We start from the raw sequence: 21,766 nt of genomic DNA, 5'->3' as shown, positions 1-21,766 counted from the left end.
GTGCTCTACAGCCCGGCAGTCAAGCAGATGAAATCACTCTAAATCCCTCTGCCCTGTCAACACTAGAAAAGCATTGATGTCAGACAACTCATCCACCAGGCCTGTGATCATTAATGTCAGAAATCATTTCATAGTTAACTCACACTGAGGAACAGATGTGGCAGCAAATGAGTCGAGAGGTTTCGGGACTTTGCAGTGGTGGAGGTTATTGAGAGGCTTTTGTTGTGTCTGGAATTGCACCTGCAGCACCGGCATTATCCACCAGTTTGTAAACAACAGCGCTAAACTGTAGGTAGTTCTGTTGAATTGTAGAGTTCACAACAGAGAAGCTGTTTGATGTCATGGCGATGTGGCATTTGATTAGCGTGGCACCTTTGATAACAGTCTGACTTCTATGACTTGGAAAAGAAAGAGAAGTACTCGTACGCTGCCTCTGTGCTCCTCTTAACAACGAACTTCCATAGCTTTCCATCGAGTTCAATCAGATCATCTTGATCGTGAAAGCCCCTCCATATGGCATCTTTGGGAACGTTTTTATTGTCGGGAGTATTTAAATCACTTCACTAAATGGAGTGCTGAACTAAATACAAAGACATCACTTCCACACATTTAGCTCAAACACCTCATGATGAGCCGTTATAATTCTACTTGAGCATTTGACCACAGCGTGACTGTTTTATTAGAACGAATTACGTCTAGAATTGGTATTAGATTCAAAAACAGGCATATGTGTTGTTTACCTGTTATGCCTAATGAATGTTTTTAATGGCGCTCATGTGATTTGTATCATTTGCAACAGATATCCCTATTTCAAGCTTGTGGTATGTTACTGTCGATTATTGTACCACCGAGTTCGTGATGATAATGTGATGATAATGTAGCCTAAGACAAATGGCATAATGGGCAAACATTACTACATTACATTACTCACAGATATGTGAGGAGTGTAGAGGTTTCAGCGGAGAGTAGAAAGGCTCTTCGGTGTATTCCCGTGATTCCTCCGTCAACGTGGAAATGGAAGAACCAGTCCAACTCGGCGGCATAAACACCTGAGAAGGTCAGATACAGATAACAGCAAAGCATCACAGATAAAATCAGTAAGCCGCAGCTGGCTTTCATTTCCTATCTGAGTTAACAGGGTGTGTGAGAGAGAGAGGGAGGGGGGGGGGTCCCCTGATGTGGGCATACTTTGTGTCCACACCCTATTATCACTATAGGCACACACCTGCAATATATCCAATATAATATAATATAATACGATATATTCTTACTACTATATAACATAGACTACTTTATTGAGACTGCATTCATGGCTGCCAATAGCCAGCCAGGCACCGTTCCCACACAGTGAGAGTGAACCAGGGGGAGAGAGGGGAACAGTGGAAGCTGCTGAGGGAAGGACGGCTCTTAATAATGGCTGGAATGGAGCAAATGGAATGGCATCAAACACATAGAAACCATGTGTGTGATACCATTCATTCAGCTCCAGCCATCACCACGAGCCCGAACTTCCCAATTAAGGTGCCACCAACATCCTGTGGAGAGGAAGGATGGAAGCATGCTCCATATGGCAACCAGGCCTAACTGGGTGTCACAGGGGGTGGCTGGGTGGCAGTGAGGTGACACCGTGGCATGGATAGGAGATAGAGACAAAGTGTGTCTGTGTGTACATACAGCTTACATACACAGGTTTGTGCAGTTTTTAGTGTGTCTTTGTGGGAGGTTGGGCGGGCAAGATTGCTGATGGTGCACCATGTGCTGTGGCGTGGGGCAGAATGCGAGGCTTCTAGGGTAAGGTGGTGGACAGGGAAGAGCTCTCCCTAAATCCCACCAGACCAGTAAGCTTCAGCTCCATAGGTGGTACCTACATAGCCCACCGTGTGAAAAGGTTTTGGATTGTGTCCCAAAAGGCCCGCTACTACCTACTTAGTGCACTACATAGGGAATAGGGTGCCATTTGGGACGTAGCCTTGGTTACTGCTAATGAGATAATAAACATAGCCTACCGGTACATGTATTCAGTAGAGACCAACGGATGGGGAAGTAGCGAGAAAGTGTGAGAAAATTTGGCAATCGCAGCACTGTTCCTCAACTATAACCATGTGTGTGATGCCAATGCAGCCGTTTTTTAATCTCAATATCAAATCATTTCTGGGTAGCAATTAAGTACCATACTGGGGTTTTTTATGGTCAAAAATAAATAAAAATAGCTTCCGAGCAAAGATAGATTCCTAGGACTGTCTGGGAGTGGTCTGAGTGGGGAGGGGAAAACCGAAAACTAGCTGTTGTTTGCATTGAGGTTTGGAACTCATTTTCTTATTGATCTGTTAACTAATTTACCACTTGGCGATGTCACCAGGCAAGCCAAAACTCCATCCCACCAAAACAAGATGAAATTTCAGGCGGTCTTTTCAAACAACTCTTACACTAAAGGGGTATTATCATAATTTTCATAATTTCAGGGGAAAAAAGTTTTTTAGTGCGCTGGGCCTTTGTCAGGCTAACTTTCAGTTGAATTTTACTGGACCAGTCTCTGGCAATGGCAGTAAATCCGTGGGTGAAATGTGCTGGTGCCCACTGCCAAGCCATTTAACGAGGCACACTGGTCACGACTGACAGAGCGGCCCAGCCTGCCTTCACACATAGCTAATGGGGCTCTGAGGACAGTGTAGACCAGGCTGTAAAATGTCGACCATTGAAGCATTACACTGACAAGGCAATGACAAATAACTCTGGAGCTATTACAACCACAACCCTGCGCTCCTCGAACTAATCGGGCACTTGAAAAGTCCCTCTGTGTTCCTCTTTATTTGAGTGTGTGTGTGTAAGAGAGAGAGAGTGTGTGTGTGCAAGTATGTGCCTCTGAGTAGTTTACAAAAATGTGTGTGTGCATGTGTGCCTTATGAGTAGTTTAGTGTGTATGTGTGTTCATGCCAAAAATGTGTGTGTGTTTCTCAGTCCACATGACAATGATGCTAATATGGCCTAGCCAAGTGTGTTTTGTCCAACAAATAAGGCTGAGGGGGTCAAGCATCTCTGTGACATACACAGCTTCCCACAGTGCCAAATTCCCGCCTGGTCCTCCATGTTCTTCTCAGAGTTCTTCAACTGCAGCCACAGCCAAACTCCCTCACTGAAGCAACAGGTGATGGCGAGCAACTATGTCCACCCCTCCCTCCCCTTCCCTGCATATCCCAATCCCTGAAGGCTGGGAAACCGGGAAGCACTATAGGATCTGTGGTAATTCCTCTCATCCCGACGTTCCTGTTCTTTCCAAAGGCCGAAGTGAGAAAAGCCAGAACTCCCCAGGGCTTATGACACATGGGCAGTGCTGCAGACTTTACATTGATCTTTTTTTCGACATTTCTCGCCTGTTATATTTCCCTAAAGTAATTGAGCCTCCGCATCTTGGCACACGCAGCTGTCCTACCTATTTTTCTTCCTTTTGAGGTTGCCAGTAAGGCAGCGCAATTTGATTAATTGGCAGTTGGGTGCCAGTTTTGTGCCCACGCAGCCTTGTGTGAGGTAACAGCCGGAGCTAACCTGACCCTAGCTCTCGTGCGGCAGGGCTAACCTCTGCTAACATGTAATCAACTTAGCAAGGCTTGTAGCTTTACTGTAAGCTTAGTGACTGGCTGGTTCTAACTTCTTACCAACAGCAAGAATACATAAACATGAATTTGTTTGAGAGTTGCTAACCTCCTCTTCAGAATGGTTTTCTAAAGGGTTAAAAATATAAAATGTTTACAGGGAATTGTTAAGCTCCCTGCTAAGCAACGCCACACGGATCACTACAGGCTGACAAACATAGGTTGTTTTGTCAGAGGTTTTCTGGTTAATTAGCCTGTCAATCAAAATAAATTGGCTGATGAAACTCGATGACACTATCTCAGTGGTCCACATCAAAGCAACCAAGGATGGTGCCAACAAAATGGCTGATGAGCCAGTTACGGTATTACCCCCCCACAAATTAATTGGAGCTAACCGCTAACCTTTGAAGGACCACCATGCTTTGTTCCCTGAACTAGTCCTCTCCTCTGGCATTGTAGTGCCCAAGGTGTTGATACATGATATCGCCAGAGGTGAAATGTCCAGCTGTCTTTCAACTCCATACACAGAAAGTGACTAATGACCACACAGAGGCGCTTTTATAGAAGGCTCTGTTTGTTTCAAACTTTTACTGAACTTAGGTCAGTGGACGAAGTCAGTTGTCCTATCTGGCCTGCTACACTAGACGTGTAACTTTTGCAGTCTGTGAGATAACCCTATTCATTTCTTGCGCTGCTCTGGTTCCATTTTCAACATTTCTACACGCAGCTCAGGCCCGAGAACCCTTGATAAAGTGGCTCAAGCACTGCTCTTGCTGGTCAAAAGATTTACCCTTCCAGTGTAACAGTTACGCTTCCAGTGTAGCAGGTAAAAAACCTACTGTTTTCTCAACGGCCCAGCCTAGCTCCCAAGTAATAAGAAGAAAGAGAGCTTTTGTGGATGGGGCAGTCCTGCATGTGTTTGAGTCTTGATTTGATTAATAATAATTGGAATAATAGCCTGTTATTTAGCTATGCATAATATGTGTATGGTTGTGAAGAGAACCAAGTCATGCAGACTCTTTTTTTTAAATAACTTTCACGTTTCAGGTAAGACCCAGATGCAGACAGTGTCGAAGTAACCAAAGTTTATTACTAGTACAGGGGTAGGGAAAATGACAGATCAAGGGCAGGCAGAGGTCAGTAATCCAGAGAGGGTGAAAAAGGTCCAGAATGGCAGGCAGTCTCAGGGTCAGAGCAGGTAGGGGTCAATAATCCAGTGTGGTGTGGCAAGGTACAGAACGACAGGCAGGCTCATGGCAGAATGGTCAAAACCGGGCAGAACTAGAACAGAGAGACGCAAGGGGGAAATCCCTGGTAGGTTTCACGAAACAAAACGAACTGGCAACAGACAAACAGAGAACACAGGTATTTAGCACAAGTCTCCAGTCATCTCTTGATATCGAAGTAAGTCGCCCCACGTGACTTACTTTGCTATAAAGGGATAAAGACTGTTCTTTTGCCACCTTTTAGTCAGATCTTTGGTTGGTTGCTTGTTAGGTGAGGGTCAATGACATTTAGACTCAGTGCATTCAGGAAATCCATTGAAATTATGTTAATTAATTTGGAATTCTGTAAGACTTGGGCAACACAGCTTTGCCTTTAGAGTATACATCAGAATTGTATTTTGTGGTGTAGTCATGACAACCACATGGCCAGGAGTTGGCTAAAGTAGAATGAAACAGGGCCAGATTTACTAAGTGTTTGCACCACATAATTTATTTCTGCAATAAAACACCAAAAACAAAGCTAAAACATGATACTGTTTTCTTTCTCCTAACCTTCACTTAACTTTTTGGTCTGTCCTCAATGATTAATAATTTTTTAGAAAAACAGGTGCAAAGAGGTAAAGTAATTGGTAAGAAGATAATTAGCATGAGTACATTGACTACTTCTACTAGTGGTGTGCCACTGACAACAACAACTAGCTCCAAAACCTTATTGGGGTTGGGATCCTCGGGTCTCTACAGTATGTGTTTACATGGTCGGACCACCGGCCTGGGGAAAGATTTGCACGTCCTGTTCCCAAAGACGTTCTGGACTGAGTGCACATTTTGGTCAGGCTCATATGTAGATTAGTACCACAAAAGAAAATGGTTCAATTAAATTACAACTCACCTTAACCATTTTTCTTCCATAGTGTGAAGTTTGCTTTTGGGGGCCAGGGGCCCCCTGAACCCCCATACCCCCTCCAAGCAGGCAAACCCCTTAAGGACCAGTGCCCCCACCCTACCCACTCACAGAGGCCTAGTTCTTCACAAGAACTCCTTAACTCATGCTGGCTGAGTTTGTCTATGGAGAGATGTGTGCCATGAGTTAAAATCACTGATGCCTGTGCCTTCATGTCATCACAACAGCCCCTTCTAACAAATTGGTCAAAAGTCTATTGTGTCTATTAGTATGTCTTATTATGTTGACCCATAGACATATCAATGTGTCATTCCATCAGTAGAGTCCCTTTATGTCCTTCAGACATTATGAGTGTACATTTTGATAAAACACTAACAGTTGGATCACATACATCCAGGGGCACAACTTTAACTGGGTACTGGGGGACATGACCCCCCCCCCCCCCCCACATTCTGAAATTGCTTTTTTGTCCCCCCCCCCCCAATTTTATTGTGGCGCTGTGATACAAAAAGTGCCGTCGGTGTGCTTTAGGACCATGAGGCCGCTTCAGAGCAGTCGGTTAAGCTGTTTGGCTGTTTCAGATAGCTGGATTTAGGACCAGGCGGACGCCACAGAGCATTCAGACAGGCTGTGTGAAGGCAAAGCTTCTGAAAGGCTGCCTTATAGGACTGGCACAGGAGAGTTGAACAGAGGCAGCTGCTGTCTGTGTGTGTTTAGCTTTTTCTCCGAGTTGTAAAAGCAAGCAGAGCAGAAACTGGCTACTCTTTATTTGACTTTATTTGGCTGCCAAGGTAACTGCTGTTTGACTTAACAGAAAAAAAGCATTTATTCCCAGTGCTGAGCTAGTAGTGTAACTGACATGTAACATTAGCTAATCTTTCATCCCCTCTCGACTGAAGTTCTGTAGCTACCACAGCCAGCTCTATCCTCTAGCTATCTGTCAAGTAGCAGTATCAAACAGCTGTTGTGTGTATAGAAATGTTTTGTAGCCTTTGTTTTGTCCCGTTTCAACAGAAGTAAATAAACTTGGCTAGTTTTCGCCAGTTGATGTACCATTAGAGCTAGCCAAAAGTTGGCTAACGTTATTTTTAAGTTATTATTTTCAAAATAAAACATTGAACATTTATAGTCAAAGCATAGTGTAAAAGCAGGTGAGCTGGTTCTACTCTTTTTCTACCATTTTCTAGTGTTTTGTGGTGGAAAACTGAGCACGTCGAGCATAACATATCAACCTTGTTTCCCATAGATAGATAGGCAACAAAAAAATGTAACATGTTCAAAGCTTCCATTCCCCCTGTCACAAGAGCAGTAAAGGCTGATTTAAGATGAAATCGTCAACCCTGATACTGTCAACCGTGTCACTTTTATGGTGACTTTCATAGTAATTTTTCTTAATTTAACCTCTTGAGATGGGACATTTTTTGTTGTTGTGAAGTTGAACATGTGCTCTTTATGACAGATAAATTATAAAAAGTTATTTGTCACAAAGTTACACTACCCAAAAGGCACTCTATTAGTGTAATGACAAATATTATTATATACACTGAGTGTACAAAACATTAAGAATACCTTGCTAATATTGAAGCCTGGTGGACCATTCTTGATACGCACAGAAACTGTTGAGCGTGAACCTAGCAGCGTTGCAATTCTTGCGCCTGTCTCAAGGCTTAAACAGATTTCTTTAACCTGTCTACTCCCCTTCATCTACAGTGATTTGAAGTGGATTTAACAAGTCACATCAATAAAGGATCATAGCTTTCACCTGGATTCACCTGGTCAGTCTATGTCATTGAAAGAGCAGATGTTCATAATGTTTTGTAGACTCAGTGCATAGACAGGTAGCTGCCAAAATAAAGGAAACACCAACATAAAGCGTCTTAATAGGGAGCTGGGCCACCACGAGCCAGAACAGCTTCAATGCTCCTTGGCATAGGTTCTACTAGTGCCTGGAACTATTGGAGGGATGCGACACTAATTTACGCCAGTGATTGAAAGTCCATAATTTGGCGTTTTGTTGATAGAGACGGAAAACACTGTCTTAGGCACTGCTCCAGAATCTCCTTTAAGTGTTCAATTGGGCTGAGATCTGGTGACTGAGACGGCCATGGCATATGGTTTACATCGTTTTCATGCTCATTAAACCATTCAGTGACCACTCATGCCCTGTGGATGGGGGCATAGCCATGGTAGCGAAAATAATGTCCAGCATTTTTATACATGACCCTAAGGATGATGGGATGTTAATTGCTTAGGAATTGCTCAGGAACCACACCTGTGTGGAAGCACCTGCTTTCAATATACTTTGTATCCCTCATTTGGCAGTTAGAGCGTTGGGCCAATAACGGAAAGGTTGCTGGTTCGAATACCCCAGCCGACAAGGTGAAAAGTCTGTCGATGGGCCCTTGAAAAATAAAAATAAAATAATTTTTTTAAATTTAATTTGTCACATACACATGGTTAGCAGATGTTAATGCGAGTGTAGCGAAATGCTTGTGCTTCTAGTTCCGACAATGCAGTAATAACCAACAAGTAATCTAACCTAACAATTCCACAACTACTACCTTATACACACAAGTGTAAAGGGAATAAAGAATATGTACATAAAGATATATGAATGAGTGATGGTACAGAACGGCATAGGCAAGATGCAGTAGATGGTATAGAGTACAGCATATACATATGAGATGAGTAATGTAGGGTATGTAAACATAAAGTGGCATAGTTTAAAGTGGCTAGTGATACATGTATTACATAAAGATGGCAAGATGCAGTAGATGATATAGAGTACAGTATATACATATACATATGAGATGAGTAATGTAGGGTATGTAAACATTATATTAAGTGGCATTGTTTAAAGTGGTTAGTGGTACATTTTTACATAATTTCCATCAATTCCCATTATTAAAGTGGCTGGAGTTGAGTCAGTATGTTGGCAGCGGCCACTAAATGTTAGTGGTGGCTGTTTAACAGTCTGATGGCCTTGAGATAGAAGCTGTTTTTCCAGTCTCTCGGTCCCTGCTTTGATGCACCTGTACTGACCTCGCCTTCTGGATGATAGCGGGGTGAACAGACAGTGGCTTGGGTGGTTGTTGTCCTTGATGATCTTTATGGCCTTCCTGTGACATCGGGTGGTGTAGGTGTCCTGGAGGGCAGGTAGTTTGCCCCCGGTGATGCGTTGTCCATGTAACAGTATAACTTTAAACCGTCCCCTCGCCCTGACACGGGCGCGAACCAGGGACCCTCTGCACACATCAACAACTGACACCCACGAAGCGTCGTTACCCATCGCTCCACAAAGGCCGCGGCCCTTGCAGAGCAAGGGGCAACACTACTAGTAGGTATCAGAGCAAGTGACGTAACTGATTGAAACGCTACTAGCGCGTACCCGCTAACTAGCTAGCCATTTCACATCCGTTACACTCACCCCCCTTTCAACCTCCTCCTTTTCCGCAGCAACCAGTGATCCGGGTCAACAGCATCAATGTAACAGTATAACTTTAAACCGTCCCCTCGCCCCGACACGGGCGCGAACCAGGGACCCTCTGCACACATCAACAACTGACACCCACGAAGCGTCGTTACCCATCGCTCCACAAAAGCCACGGCCCTTGCAGAGCAAGGGGAAACCCTACTTAAGTCTCAGAGCAAGTGACGTAACTGATTGAAATGCTAGTAGCGCGTACCCGCTAACTAGCTAGCCATTTCACATCCGTTACACTCACCCCCCTTTCAACCTCCTCCTTTTCCGCAGCAACCAGTGATCCGGGTCAACAGCATCAATGTAACAGTATAACTTTAGTACCGTCCCCTCGCCCTGACACGGGCGCGAACCAGGGACCCTCTGCACACATCAACAACAGTCACCCACGAAGCGTCGTTACCCATCGCTCCACAAAAGCCACGGCCCTTGCAGAGCAAGGGGAAACCCTACTTAAGTCTCAGAGCAAGTGACGTAACTGATTGAAATGCTAGTAGCGCGTACCCGCTAACTAGCTAGCCATTTCACATCCGTTACACTCACCCCCCTTTCAACCTCCTCCTTTTCCGCAGCAACCAGTGATCCGGGTCAACAGCATCAATGTAACAGTATAACTTTACGGCGTCCCCTCGCCCCGACACGGGCGCGAACCAGGGACCCTCTGCACACATCAACAACGGTCGCCCAAGAAGCATCGTTACCCATCGCTCCACAAAGGCCACGGCCCTTGCAGAGCAAGGGGAAACACTACTTAAGTCTCAGAGCAAGTGACGTAACTGATTGAAATGCTAGTAGCGCGTACCCGCTAACTAGCTAGCCATTTCACATCCGTTACATCCAGACCTCACTACCCTCTGGAGAGCCTTACGGTTGTGGGCGGAGCAGTTGCCGTACCAGGCGGTGATACAGCCCGACAGGATGCTCTCGATTGTGCATCTGTTGAAGTTTGTGAGTGCTTTTGGTGACAAGCCGAATTTCTTCAGCCTCCTGAGGTTGAAGGTAGTGCAGCTCATCCAGGATGGCACATCAATGCGAGCTGTGGCAAGAAGGTTTGCTGTGTCTGTCAGTGTAGTGTCCAGAGCATGGAGGCGCTACCAGGAGACAGGCCAGTACATCAGGAGACGTGGAGGAGGCTGTAGGAGAGCAACAACCCAGCAGCAGGACCGCTACCTCCGCCTTTGTGCAAGGAGGAGCACTGCCAGAGCCCTGCAAAATGACCTCCAGCTCTACCTGAGCCACTTGTGTGGGTTGTAGACTCCGTCTCATGCTACCACTAGAGTGAAAGCACCGCCAGCATTCAAAAGTGACCAAAACATCAGCCAGGAAGCATAGGAACGAGAAGTGGTCTGTGGTCACCACCTGCAGAACCACTCCTTTATTGGGGGGGGGCGTGCTAATTGCCTATAATTTCCACCTTTTGTCTATTCCATTTGCACAACAGCATGTGAAATTTATTGTCAATCAGTGTTGCTTCCTAAGTGGACAGTTTGATTTCACAGAAGTGTGATTGACTTGGAGTTACATTGTGTTGTTTAAGTGTTCCCTTTATTTTTTTGAGCAGTGTATTTATTTTTTATTTACTCAAGTGTTTTCTTTATTTTGGCAGTTACCTCTGTACGTTTCTCTGTATTGACCTTATTCCTGTTGGAATTTATTCAGTTTATCTTTGAGACGCTTTTTAGATGGTGTGAAGTCTCCCATAGGTAAAGATCTAAGATCGACTTCCCCTCCCCATTCCTAACCTTAACCATTAGTGGGGGAAATGCAAAACTGAGCCCAGATCAGTGTCTCGGGGCAACTTCACCCTACAACTTTGGTCCATACAATAACTATTTAGCCTACATCTAGAGACATACTGTAGCAGTAGCCATGTCGCCACAAGAACCGCTATGGGCGCAACAAGAATCACCTCTGGCATTGGGCTTGGTTTACATAGACTGTTAGTACTTACATTACCTTTGGCATTACCTTTGACTGCAAAAAGTGTAGTTCTGAATACAAAATAGACAAAAATGCACAATTAAACTACTTTTTTGCCGGCACTTACACCTTCCAATGGCTACTTGGAATAGGCAAATATTTATATTTTTACATGTGGTAAAAAAGCCCGAAAAGTGGAAGGCTGACGGAATCGCAACTGTAGATGCATATTGAAAAGTGGGAAAATGAGTGCTGAATTCAGTTAACTTTCCCGACTTTGACGAAATTGTACATAATTACCTCTCTTTACATTTTATGCAAAGCAATCACATTTTTAAGTTATGCTGTATATCTGAATAAGTTAGGAAGTAACCCCTCTGGCTGAGTCCCAAATGGCACTCTATTCCTGACATAGAGCCCTAGTTTTGACCAGAGCCCCATTTGGGATACTGACTGTGACCCACTTGGCTGTTGTCCATGATTGTAATGATTTGGACTGTGTGGATGATTTGCCTATCGCACTTGGAGTTAAATCATTTTTTATTGGAGGGAATACCTAACTTCCTTACCCACTTTAGCCAAGTGAGTCAGTCCACATAATTGGACACACATTACAGGCCTGGCTCTTATCAATCTTATCCCATTAAGTTCAGGAAAGACCACACACATACTGTACCCTCACGCACACACACACCACATCACATGTGGCTTTACTAGACTCCATTGCACATGTTAGTAAGGAGAAGAAAAAACAAATGAGCTGGAACAAAGGAAGTCTCTGTGAAAATAACGCAACATTGTGTCTTGACTGCAACCATGACACATTGTTTACACACACACACAATCACTTAGAAAAGGGAACCGAGCACTGTGTGTCCGGTGTAGCACTGGGGTGTTCGTATTTGCACAGGCACTGTATTAGGGACTGTACTATATATTGTTTTTGTCTGCCAGGGACATTTTGCGTGGGAGGTTAAGGGACATTCCACTGGCTAATAGAGCTTACGGGGCGAACAGCATGCTTCAAAAGTCACAGTGTAGCGAATGAAACGGAATTCCAGCGGCTCCCACAGCAACAACAAGAAGCAGGGAGCTCAGCCACAGAGCATTGTTGTCTTTGACTTGATAACGGAGAGTTGTGTTTGCCAAGTCAGACCGCGAAACTAATGGACCCTACTGGTCCCGCTTTAAATGACGTTCAGCTTATAAAGGCACTACATAAATGTGTTACAAAGCATCTATATCCCTATGTCATGCTTTATAAAGGGTTCATTAACACGGCATAACTGTGTGATATAAACATGTGCTTTATAAAGGGTGACATGTTGTGGCACATGCTCCAAAGTGAAGTCATGTTAGTCACATTACACCTTAACTCGTTCCCAGACGCTTCCGCCCAAATGTGCGGAAGGTCTGGTGGACCGACACATCAAACGTGGCCTTCATTAGTTAGGGTCAGGTTTCAAATCTAATTTTAAGAAGAGGAATTGTGGAAATGGGCAGGGTTTAGCCATAATTATGACTTTGTGGCTGTGTTAACTAGAGACGACTAGGGGGAATGATGACTAATACTTTACTCAGTAAGGTCCCTCCCATAGAATTCTATGGTCACTCCCACTAAGGCCAACTTTGAAAGGTTTACATACCAGGCTTATATGTGCTGTGTGCACAATAGCCTGGGGATGATGTTACACCAAATAACAAATACCTTGATGAAAGCCCTCAACATAAGGCAATTGAAAGTGACTTTATTCTGGAACCAAATGACATGTTCCTCATTACACAAACACATACACACACAACAATATAACAAGCCATTCCTTGGGGTTCTGGGCCCAGTCAGGTAATTTGACCCAACAATATAATGAGCCATACCATGCAGTGCTGGGCCCAGTCAGGTCTTTGACACATTCACCCACTCCCCCGCTGAAAGATCAGTCACAAAATGTTTGCACCATTGTAACAGGTTGTGAACAAGCCCTGGTCTCCAGCATGGGAACAGACAAGGAATACCTGATGTGGTAGTCTCAGGTTGGACTGCTCCAAATCATCTTGGCTCTGACACACACACACAAACACAAGCTTTGCAGGTCCATCAACCCATTTAAATACCCCTCTCACACCCTACAGTAACCTGTGGCTGGCCCTCGCTACATATTCGTCGCCAGACCCACTGGCTCCAGGTCATCTATAAGTCTATGCTAGGTAAAGCTCCGCCTTATCTCAGCTCACTGGTCACGATAACAACACCCGCCCGTAGCACGCGCTCCAGCAGGTATATCTCACTGGTCATCCCCAAAGCCAACACTTCCTTTGGCCGCCTTTCCTTCCAGTTCTCTGACAGTGTCATAAAGTGTATTTTCTACAAGTTATTTAAAATATGACTGTAAAGAATTCATTACAACAACAGAGGACTTAAGAAAAAAACATTAAAATGAAAGGAAACCTCTTGGCAGGGAAAAAACATAAATCTGGGTTTTGACACTCTTATGTAGGTGTCATAACCAGACAAAAAAATAACACAATATGTCACAACAGGTCTAAATATATGGGTCATGACAGTGTTACAACATATTATTTCTTGGTTATGACCATGTTATGATGCTGGGTGTCAAGTAAATTGTTACGGGGGGGGGGGGGGGTTATTTAGCTGAGCCTGCTCGCTAGCTACATTTCATTAGCTAGCTATCAATTGTTGTGAAATCACTGAAATTATTTGAAATAACGATTGAGGTAGCTATGTAATCTAACTCAACAGTTAACATCTACAAACTAATTTAAATTACAATGGATAAAGGTTAACTTACACATTTTTCGCTGTCCAGTGGCACCACAAGTGGGCATTTGACTTGCAAACTCATCGCGTGCCTATACTGCGCTACAGAAACACTGTTAACCAAACAACAGTGCACTGAATTAAAGGGTAACTACACTCAATAATCAAAGTTTCTTAGATTTTTCCAAGACCTCAAAAGTCATCCCCTGATGTGACTTAAGCATTGTTGTGAACTCAGAAAATCTAATTTTGTTGTTTTTCTATAAAGTAGTGTGAAAAAACGGAGAAAATCCAAAACCTGGAGAAACAAAACAGAGAAAACAGAATTTTAAAAAATTCAAAGAAATTGGGCAAAAATATAAGCGGATTTTGAAAGGCCCTACTAACGTTTTTGGCTGTGGATGACTGCATTTTTTATGTGTTTGTCATCCTGCAGCACAGCATTTTGGGGTCAGTTGAGGACAGGTTCAATATTGGTTATGCACCCAAGACGGAAAGAGGTTGAGCCATCCTAGAAATGTTTTAGAGTAATATAATATATACAATTTAGTAGACGCTTTTGTCCAAAGTGACTTATAGTCATGCGTGCATACATTTTTACATATGGGTGGTCCAGGGAATAGAACCCACTATCATGGCGTTGCAATGCTCTACCAAGATGCATGACAAGGTTATAAATGCTTTGTGAAGCCTCAATTTAATATGATTTATAAGGCCTTTATTAAGCATTGAGTATGCCACCCTTTATAATATGTCATAGTTGACGTAGTGGGTTATGTCACATTTGACATACATTGGTGGTTACGTCACACAGATATGCCACATTTATGAACCTTTTATAGAGCATGACATATGGTTATAGTGACACATTTATGTAGTGTTTATGAAGGCTTTATGAAGCCTTTATAAGCTGCATGTCATTTAAAGCGGGACCAACCTGGTCCACCATGCTGACTGACTACGGCAGTGTACCCCCCCGGTCGCCAGTGGACAAGCATTGTGATGTGGACCCAAAAGTGTGCGTGACATGGTTTACCACCATAGCACATCTCCCCCGATAATAACACCAAAGGGGGATTTGTTAAATATGTTTCCATTTACCCCATCCTTTTGAGTTTTTGGACAATTTAAGTGGCGACTGCTGTGATCTCTTTTTTGGCCCGTCTGGCGATTTAGTGAACGCTTTAGGAAAACGCCCCGAGTTAAGTGAATAGAGTCTAACTGAATTGGGTAGGAAATGTATAGTCGGGATTTGTGAGTTCAATGTAAAGACTCCCAAAGAAAAGCTTAGTGGGAGATTCTGCAATTGGAGCAAAGAAACTCCACACACGCACACATAGAACTACTTTCGAGGCCTGCCAGATAAGCTGAAGTAATAACAGTGCTGTTTCAGCTAAATTTAGCCCTACATTGAATGTGGCCGCCACTGGTATTCATGGAAACATTTGGATTCTGTTAAACATCATTTGCCTCTGGTTGAATCGAGCTTAGTCATATTTTCCACCCCAGCATTCTCTTACTCTCTACAGGGCCAAGCTATTCAGCGGTGGCCTCCTCCCTTCCCTTTCCATTGGCTCCGATTAGTGATGTAGAGAAATAGAAAATACCTAATACTATTCATCTGGAAAATACCAATGAATCTCGCCCACTCCTAGTCTTTGGATAATGGGAATTTATCCAAACATATGTAAGCCTACCTACTTTTAATTTAGCATCCAAGCCCATTCACTCAGTACCTACAATGCACCATCTACCAACACCAAGGGTTATACAGTATATAAGCTACCTGAAGAAACTTCTGAAAATAAAAAGACATCTGTCTCATGCAGGGGAGTGAAAGAGAGTGACCCGGCTCTACATATTTTACTGGTTTGTGACTCACTGACACCGCCCCCGGTTAGAGGGGAATTAAAGCAGCCCGAGAGTTAACACACACAGGAGATGATGAACATGGGTATGTACATTGGTATGTACACGGGTATGGTTTCTGTGTTCACGCATTCCATGCACATACGTATGTCCACCCATACTCACAGACTGGAATAACACTGTTCAGGTACGGCAATATTTACTCCCGTGGAGAGTGTGGGTCAGGCTGGCTAGCCAATCAGAACCTGGAGAGACTGCATGGCTAGAGCGTGCACAGTGGTGAGACACATAGCTATTGTCCGATTGGCTGAAGCTATGAGCTGGAGGCGATATCGATCTCTCACGTGAGGAGGAGAAAGGGTGAGGATGGGTGAGAGTCAGACAGCGCGGCTCCAGCCAGACATAAACAACAACACACGCTGGAAATGAGTCCTACAGCGCCCTCGGCAGGGGGATTCTGTAACAGGGAGAGTGGGGTAAATTTTGCAATTTTTTACATTCAGCATCACTCTGTCAAGGGAAATATAGTATTATTTATAACAAAGATGTACATAGATTTCAGGATGTTGTGTATCCCTGGAAATAATCAGAATTCATGTGAACATAACCGTTTTGAAAACATAGCTTGTCCCCCCCAAAAATGTGCTCTTGGCACAACTTAGAGACTGAAAAAAGAGACTGAAAAAAATATATCTCCAGGTCATCAGACTGTTAAATAGTCACCACTAGCCAGCCTCCGCCCAGTACCCTGCCCTGAACTTAGTTACTAGCCGGCTCCCACCCGGTACTCTACCCTGCACCAAACCTTTTCCACATTTTGTTACGTTACAGCAAACATCGGTATCGGTCCAATGTCTAGTTTAATGCCGATGTGCAAAACCGATGTCAAAGCCGACGTGCATACCTATATGAGGTAGGTACGTAATGACGCCACGTAAAATGTTGCGCTACACGTGCAACACAGCATTCCTAACCTAGCCCACAATGTCTGCTGTGTGGATCGAGCAGTCATTTGAAAGAATAAGAAAATTTCAGCGAGACAACTCAAAGGCGAAATCCATTAACGCCAAAATAATGGAATTCATTGCACTTGACAATCAAGCGCTCTCTGTCGTGGGTGATGTTGGCTTTCGCCGACTGGTACGCATGTTGCCCTACCGAAGTTACACAGTAATAGTGTCACTGCTATTAGCTTCACGACATACTATGGAACGCCGTTTGGGTCTTTGCGTGTCAAAAAAGATACACGTCAAATGACGCTGTTTGACGAGTCAAATAACACAGTTAGATTATAGAATGTTGTGTGTTCTGAATTTGCATGTGCAAGCCAAGCGCCACCACTACTATCAGTAGCACTGTCAAAGCTGTAAAAAAAGTCTGCAAACAAGCAAACACCGGCCACGAACAATGTGTTTACAATACCGCATTGGTAATAAAGCATTATTTGTTCGACCGCAACTTCTGGGATAGCTAGCTTTAGCTTGGTACCTAGCTAGTACCAATACAACCATCCTGAAAACAATGACCAGTAGAAACTGCAGTCATTGTCATTATTCTTGGCAATGATTTAGGAATCCTTGTGAGGAAGTATTAGCTAGGTTGCCACTTGTTGTTCACTTATTGAAATTGAACTTCAGTTCATGAAAATACATAGCTAGCCAGCTTCTTAACCCTGTTGCCCAAAGATAAGCAGCCAGCTAGCTTCATCTGGCTAGTGAGGCTCGACCAGACCGGGTTATGTGTTGTGAAGCTAGCCACAATAAGGATTAGGCTCAATAGTGGAATTTGCGGTTTGCCTTCACTCTTTGAAAGTGATGCAGAAGGTTACAATTGGTGGAATCATGCCATATTTAGAATAGATAATGTTAAACAAGGTTGAAATGTGAAGCAATGAAATGGGGTATCAGTCTACTCGGTGACACACACAGAACACAACTGTGAAGAGTTTGCGCCAATATTAGCGTTGTAGCTCTTATCGCTGGACTGTGACTGTGTGAAATCACCTCCCCAGTCAGCCTATTGTGTGTATTTACATTCAAATTGTACTGTACAGCTTTACCTAAGGATTGGGGATCAATGAAATGGGGTATCAGTCTACTCAATACACAATATATTTTTTCCCAACGTCCTCCTCAGAGTTATCAGACTCCAAAACATCCAGGCAGTGTAAGGACCGACGCCAGAGATGAGAAGCAGGTATTGGGAGTCAACATTTAAGAAGGAACAGACATGAAACAAGACAGGCACAACGTCAGCACACGGGCAAAACAACGACATTCGACAATCAATACAGCAGTGGGGAACAGAGATGGGGAACTGACAAATATAGGGGAGGTAATAAACGGGTGATTGAGTCCAGGTGAGTCCAATAATACGCTGATGCGCGTGACGGGGAAAGGCAGGTGTGCGTAATGCTGGGGAGCCTGGCGCCTTCGAGCGCCAGGGAGGGGGAGCGGGATCAGGCATGACACGCAGTATTGTTTTTCCTCGGGAATAGTGTTCAATACACATATGTTGACAATAAATGGGCCTCAGATCACAGTTCTTTCAGAGTCCCGCAATAAGAGCTACGACGCTAATGTTCTCTGGGTGTCACCGAGTAGACTGATACCCCATGTCATTGATCCACAATCCATAGGTAAGGCTGTACAGTAAAATAAGTATGCCCCCAGTGCAATTCTAAAGTATAATACAGTACATCCAGTGTGATTTCAACAGATTTTTGTAAAATTAACACATTATTGTCTTTTGTTGATTTTATAACATTCCAACCTCGTTTAGCATTCAATTATGGCATAATTCTACTACTTGTGTTAATTTGCGTCACTGTCAATGACATTCTTTTATTTTGAAGGCAAAGTCCACTATTGTGGCTAATCCTTATTGTGGCTAGCTTCACATAGATAGGTCTGACCACCATTAATCAAATAAGAACTGTCTTATGAATTATGGTTATTTTAGATGATGACACCTAGCTACAGTGGGGAGAACAAGTATTTGATACACTGCCGATTTTGCAGGTTTTCCATCCCCACAGCATGATGCTGCCACCACAATGCTTCACCATAGGGATGGTGCCAGGTTTCCTCCAGGCATGACGCTTGGCATTCAGGCCAAAGAGTTCAATCCAAGCGGGCTGTCATGTGCCTTTTACGGAGGAGAGGCTTCCATCTGGCCACTACCATAACGGTCTGATTGGTGGAGTGTTGGTGGTTCCAAACTTCTTCCATTTAAAAATGTTGGAGGCCACTGTCTTCTTGGGGACCTTCAATGCTGCAGACATTTTTCCCCAGATTTGTGCCTCGACACAATCCTGTCCTGGAGCTCTACGGACAATTCCTTCAACCTCATGGCTTGGTTTTTGCTCTGACATGCACTGTCAACTGTGTTTTCTATGGGATCGAAGGCTCACTGTAGGGAATATAGCTTCTCCCTGTCAGAACTCTACACACGGCTAAGCTACATCACAAATGGGAAGCTAGGCTAAACTCTAGAAGGGCAATTAGAAGCATGGTAGAAGCATAGTATCCAGGAGTCATCGAGGCTTGAAACACTGGTGGGCTGTCAGGTGTGTGTGTGTGTGTGTGTGTGTGTGTGTGTGTGTGTGTGTGTGTGTGTGTGTGTGTGTGTGTGTGTGTGTGTGTGTGTGTGTGTGTGTGTGTGTGTGTGTGTGTGTGTGTGTGTGGGTCAGAGTTTGTGGTGTGAAAGTGTTGCCCAGGTAACCATGTTGGTAGTCTGGTACAAGTGTGAGGGGTGTTAGACCAGCACATATTATGCCACAGAGAGATTGAGAGAGAGGGGTGGGGACTGGGAGAGAGAGAGAGAAGGCAAGATATACAGTATAGAGAGCATCAGTGTTTCCCGTAAGTACATGGAGTAGGCAGCCAAATAGAAAAAGTAAGGATACCAGCGCGTCATTTTGTAATTTGGGTGAACTATCCCTTTAACAGTTTGGCCTGTCAATCAATCACTGTGGGAGGGATTGTCAGGGGAGGGAGCAGGATGTTTGTAAGTCAGAGTTGCTATGGTTTCAGACCTGTCAATCAATCACTGTGGGTGGGACTGACGGAAGGCGATAGATTAGTAATCTAGTCTGAAAAACTAGTCTAGTCCACTATTTCAATCTAGTTTATTGTGGCAAAAACCTAAGAAAAAAGGTTGTGTTCTGTCAAGTAAACATGGATTCCCTGTTGAGAAACAACGTAGAATTGCAGGAAAATTGTTTTAAAAATGAAGGAGGACCCCCACCAGATTGTGCACCCTTACTTTTATACAAAGTCAGGCAACAATGAATAAACCTACAGGTATGATTGAATAATGAAGCAGGTGTTAAACATGGGCTTTACTACACAGAGAGCAACTGTTGACTACTCCATTGTCGACACTTTAATCAAATCAGTAGTCCTATAGCAATACATTTTATAATACCATATTAGTATTATGACATTAGCTTTTATAACCTTAAATCTGCTTTATTTTATCATATTTTGGACCAGAATAAGGCTCTCTCTCTCCACTACCTATTGTTCCTGCATTGAGGATTCAATATCTTCATCGAGTGTTTTCATAATTTATCTGCAGGTAATCGGCAAATAGCAGTAGTACCCTACCAGTATGCAAATTAGGGAGCCAAATGAACCCATCACTGGGCTACACTGACGAGTGTCTTCAGTGATCACAGGCAAGTCTCAACATGGGCTTTGAATCCTATGAAAATACAAAGCTCTGACGAAGGCCGTGAGGCCGATACGTAAGCTTATTAAAGATCAGTGATACTATCAAGAGTAATGTGCGGTTTCCTTTTTCCCTAATCCTAGGAAAATACAAATAAGATCTTTGGTTTACTTGTCCCGATGCGATACCATGGACATATAACTACGTTGTATGATGTATATATATTTTTAAGTACTTTTTTATTTAACCATTATTTAACAAGGCAAGTTAGTTAAGAACAAATTCTTATTTACAATGATGGCCTACCCTGGCCAAACCCTAAGCCGGACGACGCTGGGCCAATTGTGCACCGCCCTATGGGACTCCCAATCACGGCCGGTCGTGATACAGCCTGGAAATAGCAAAGGGATAAAGGAGATTTACTTTATTCAGTCAGTTTGACACCTTTTACTTTATTCAGTCAGTTTGACACCTTTTATGAATTAGTCAACACTTGCTGTTCAGTTGTCAATCAAAGCACAGTAAATAGCCTATGCGCCCCGCCTCCGTGACTATATAGGCCTATGAAACACTTGAAAGAAGGCGGCAGGTATCCTAGTGGTTAGAGCGTTGGGCCAGTAACCGAAAGGTTGCTTGATCGAATCCCCGAACAGACAAGGTAAAAATTTGTCGTTCTGCCCCTGAACAAGGCAGTTAACCTACTGTTCCTAGGCATTGTTCATTGTAAATAAGAATTTGTTCTTAACTGACTTTTAAAAAAAGGGTAAAATAAATTAATATGCCACAAAACAGAAATTAAGTGGATTTCAACTCATCTTTATTACTCACAGTACATTACATGGGACGTGTAAATTCACTCACAGGAGACGATGAATAAGCATCATGCTCTCCCTCCTCCGTGAAAAGAAATTAGACTGTAGCCAACCACAGCTCACAAAAATAACACATGTACCGAGAGGCGGGACATGCAGCAGACTGACAAACCAGCAATATTTCCCTTTCATTGCTCACTTTGTGACTGACAGGCGCCTGACCTATCAATAGATCACTAGAAGATTCATATTGTTCATTCTAGCTGGAGAAGGCTAAACTGTCTTTTCTGACAAGCGAATTGAAACTTTTAAATGAAAAGAAACCTACTTCATTTATGAAGTGGAAAAAGTAGCCGGCTTACATATTCTGTTATCGGCTATTTAGCCGACGGACGGCGCTTACGGAAAACACTGGAGCACACTGCTGCCTCTGACTCTTTGGTAGGTCTCGGAGAGACTAACTGACTGACTGACTTTTGGGGTCAGAGGAAGCCCCTGTTTGTCCCCTGAGAGAGGA

At 43.7% G+C, this 21,766-nt stretch overlaps 1 protein-coding gene across 1 annotated transcript in view; it reads left to right on the top strand.

Moving 5' to 3' along the window:
* The window catches only part of LOC139565333 (alpha-1-syntrophin-like), a 69,750-nt gene that overhangs the window by 19,852 nt on the left and 28,132 nt on the right, over positions 1–21,766 (top strand). The window lies entirely within an intron of this gene.

This window comes from Salvelinus alpinus, chromosome 2 (assembly GCF_045679555.1).
Source record: "Salvelinus alpinus chromosome 2, SLU_Salpinus.1, whole genome shotgun sequence".
Taxonomy (NCBI): Eukaryota; Metazoa; Chordata; class Actinopteri; order Salmoniformes; family Salmonidae; genus Salvelinus; species Salvelinus alpinus.
Note: the sequence above shows the minus strand (reverse complement) of the source record. Positions and strands in the feature narration are given on the sequence as shown.